General features: G+C 39.6%; 1 long non-coding RNA gene across 1 annotated transcript; it reads right to left on the bottom strand.

Annotated features, from left to right (window-relative positions):
* Window positions 1-233: 233 nt before the first annotated feature.
* Window positions 234-2,959, bottom strand: LOC121935596. Its single transcript, XR_006104822.1, has 2 exons — window positions 1,761-2,959; window positions 234-624 (listed from the first exon to the last, which is right to left on the bottom strand). It is a non-coding gene; the product is annotated as an uncharacterized LOC121935596 (long non-coding RNA).
* Between the last annotated feature and the right edge of the window lie 1,326 nt (window positions 2,960-4,285).

Below are 4,285 nucleotides of genomic sequence, written 5' to 3'. Positions count from 1 at the left end.
CCACTATCTTATGTTAGGAGAGCTGAATTCAGAATAATCAGCATGGCAAAGGTAGGTGAATTAATTACTAACCTAATGTTTCTTGTTAGTTAAAAACACAAGGGTGGTGGGGGGGGGGTAAAGTTAGAAAGTACAAACTGATTATCATTTTATAAAAGTAATACCTTGCTTAGTTAGCAGAAATTTTTTTTTCAGCTGATTTTGGGCTCCAAATATAATTCCTAGAGGCAAGATCGATTTTATACACTAATTTTAATGTATACCCACCTTCCTACTTTGGACCATTTGGGTGGCAAAGGTACAAAACACATTCCAATATGAGCAATGTAACAAAGTACAGGAAGAGATGATAAAACCAAACAACATTTTTACTTTGACATTGAGCAGATTATAAATATGCAAGACAGATCAACTTAAAACATGATTTATTTAATTTCCCTTCTTTTGTTAGTTATCAAAACTATAAAAGCATATAAATCAATATTTATAAAATATGCAAATACCACCATTTAGTTACACAGCCATGATAATTTTTGGTGCAAAGCAAAACAAAGTGGAATGTGGGTCATGCTCATCAGTCTCTTCCTTCAGCTTGAATTAAATGCTCATGACACACTGTATGAACTGTGAAAAAACAAAAACAAAACCATATGAAGTGACCCATATAAAAAACCTCTATTGCTGCAATACTGTATACTAATATGCCTTTAAGCAGAGGTGGGTAATCTGTGGGTTTATATTTTCATACTTTGTTGTTGTTGCTATATGCCTTCAAATCGTTTTTGATTTATGAAGATCCTAAGGCAAACCTATTGGGTTTTCTCAACAAGAATTGTTCAGAGAGGGGTTTGCCTTTGCCTTCCTCTAAGGCTGAGAGAGTGTGATTTGCCCAAAGTCACCCAGTGGATTTCCATGGCAGAGTAGGGCTTCAAACCCTGGTATTTAGAGTTGTAGGGTAACACTCAAACCACAATACCACCACACTGGCTCTTTTCCTATAATCCAAGACTATTAGTCATCTAAACTAGGGCTGATTGCAGCTGGACATCCAACAATACCTGGAAGCTTCCAAAATATAGCATCCCCAGGCTATAAAGGGTCTCCAGCTATTAGATTTCAACTTTCCAACCACGACACAGTCAGTAGTCGGGGATTCTGTGAATTATAGTCCAATAAGAGATAGAGTGCTAAGCCTGGTAAACGATTGCTACAAAGGATGCTGGTACAAATTCCTTTCAAAAACAGCTATCAAGATATTCCTTGAAAGGCTGCAGTTCACATCATATATGAAAGACTCTCTTCTTCAGGGGAACCCATTTTCTGTGAAGGAAACCTATGCATTTTTTCCTAATCCACAATACTTTGGGACATTTGAATATTGGGAGAAAACTGCAAGATGCCACTGGCCTTTTATTGTTCCCCTTGGGGTTCTCCAACTGTCAGGAAATTTTTTAACTTGGGAACAAATACAGTGTGCCCATGTCATATGCAGACGCATTATATGCTGCTTTCAGCATACGCTGAAAGCAGCGCCAGAAAAAGTGGTACTATGCGCTGGAAGAAACAATGGTGTGTGCCTGTGGCACATGCACCGCCGCTCCACACCGCCACAAGCACGAGCCCCATTACTTGTAATGGGGCTCGAGCATACACGCTATTTCTTTTACGCAGGGGTGTGTGTGTGTCCAGAACAGATCCCCTGCATAAAAGAAGGGTGCACTATAATTACAAATATTCTCTTCCCATCCCCTATTACTTACATCATCATACTGGAAGTTTACCATACCCTGTTGGGCCTGATCCCTTCTTCGAAAACTATCTGTAAAAAACAAAAAAGTACAGGAAGAATCATGTGTTAATACAGGAACCAAGATGTGTAAAAGAGTAAGCCAGGATTCACAAAGGTACGACTAAATATCTACCACATACAGCTTTATATGAGAGAGCAAACAACACCACGACAAGCTGGTTTCTTAAAAATTGTCTACTGGTGTGCTATTAAACACAACCCACTGCTGCTGCTTTAAAGTGTTGCTAACCTTGTTATATTAGCAACTCTTTTTGGGGGAGGAAGATTTAAGGTTTTTCACCTGCTTGGTTCATCCAATAGGCCTCTTTCTTTCCTCAGAGATATACAGAAAAACTTTGGGTCCTGCTTGACACTGGGATAGATTGCGAACAAATTCTCAGCCACCAACTTGACCCAAGCTGAACACAGTGCTGTCTTCTGAGCAAGAAGCTATTGTTATGTTATAGTAGGTAATGATTCCCAGTATTACATGGAAAGAGCAAAAGTAAGAGATAAAACAGAGTGATTTTACAGAAACTGTTATAATGAAACCCAATTAAACAAGGGTGTGTATGTGCTACTGTAGTTAAACACAGTAGTTGCTGTGTTTAAACCAAATTGGTTATACAACTTCAGGAAAACCCATTTGTTAAGGCAGTGGTCCCCAAATTTTGGTCTTCCAGGTGTTTTGGACTTTAGCTCCCAGAAGCCCCAGGAAGTTTGGGAGCTGAAGTCCAAAATATCTGTACGACCAAAGTTTCGGAATCACTGTGTTCAGGGAAAAGTTAATAGTATCCACATGAGGTTTAATTCACATAACTCTTTCTGGAAAAATGAAATCTATGCTAACTTTTTTAGTGAATTCTGGCAGATTGCAACAATTGTATAAATGGTGAAATTCATTGTTCTTCAGCACACTTTTAGAAGAAGGTTCCCACCTCACTTGAAAACAGGGCATGAGGTTTTTGCACATATAAAAATCCAATGGAAAAGTCACATGATGGAACAACTTAAATATGAAGACTACACAGAGAAGAATAGCATGGAGGCATGAGGTATAAAAATGAAACAGCCAACACCAAGCTATTTAAACATTTATCATACACAACAGGTTATGACAACTCATTTTATCCAATATAGAAGATGGATGGCCTTGCACTTGAATACCAAGCTTTTTCTTGAATGAGCAGGTATCTCTAAGGTATTATAGTGTCTAGATCAAGAGAAGTAATAGTGCCACTGTACTCTGCTCTGGTCAGGCCCCACCTAGAATATTGTGTCCAGTTCTGGGCACCACAATTCAGAAAGGACATTGAGAAACTGGAGCGTGTCCAAAGGAGGGCGACAAAAATGGTGAAGGGTCTGGAAACCATGCCCTATGAGGAACGACTTAGGGAGCTGGGGATGTTTAGCCTGGAGAAAGGAAGGTTAAGAGGTGATATGATAGCCCTGTTTAAATATTTGAAAGGATGTCATATTGAAGAGGGAGCAAGCTTGTTTTCTGCTGCTCCAGAGAACAGGACCCGGAACAATGGATGCAAGCTGCAGGAAAAGAGATTCCACCTGAACATTAGGAGGAACTTCCTGACAGTAAGGGCTGTTCGACAGTGGAATGCACTCCCTCAGAGGGTGATAGAGTCTCCTTCCTTGGAGGTCTTTAAACGGAGGCTGGATGGCCATCTGTCAGGGATGCTTTGATTTGGATTTCCTGCATGGCATGGGGTTGGACTGGATGGCCCTAGTGGTCTCTTCCAACTCTACGATTCTATGATTCTATGATTCTATAAATTGAACTAATAATGTCAGTGTTTTACTGATTGTATTTTATATCTGTACTATGCTATTTTATTGATAAAATCCCGCCTCGATCCGCAGGGAGAGGCGGGAAAATACAAATACAAATTATTATTATTATTATTAACAGAACTCACTAATAAAATTAGTTTCAAGAGCTAAAAGATTAAGTGTCAGATGGAATTGGGGACTTTCACAATACTATGCTCAATCTGTCCTAGCCCGGGTCCTTGCCAATATTTTATGAACGGCTTTGATAAATGGATACAGGCCATCCATATCAAATATGTGAAGACACTGAAACTGGGACATCCAGCTAACACCTTCAAAGTCAGAAGTACAATTCGCTTTAACCTAGATAAAACTGAAAACTGGGCTAAAACGGTTGAAATGTCAATCAACACAGACAAAACCAAAGTTTGGCACTTAAGGAAAGTGATGTCGAATGTACAGATACAAGATAAGCTGTGGCAGCTGGAGGTCATGATTGAGTTGGAGTCCAACACTTTTGGAGGACACCAGATTAGTCAAGGCCACATAGGAGATACCTGCCTTCGAAGTGGTACATATGTAAAGAAATTTCTGCATTACAGTTAAACAAAAGTTAGGCAGAAATCAGCAAATAGGTTATTACAGTTGTAGACTTCCACCCACCGCTCTGACCACATCTCTCCTGTGTTGGCATCCCTTCACTGGCTCCCT

Source organism: Sceloporus undulatus, chromosome 6 (assembly GCF_019175285.1).
Source record: "Sceloporus undulatus isolate JIND9_A2432 ecotype Alabama chromosome 6, SceUnd_v1.1, whole genome shotgun sequence".
Taxonomy (NCBI): Eukaryota; Metazoa; Chordata; class Lepidosauria; order Squamata; family Phrynosomatidae; genus Sceloporus; species Sceloporus undulatus.
The sequence above is the reverse complement of the archived record's forward strand: the minus strand, read 5'-3'. Positions and strand labels throughout refer to the sequence as shown.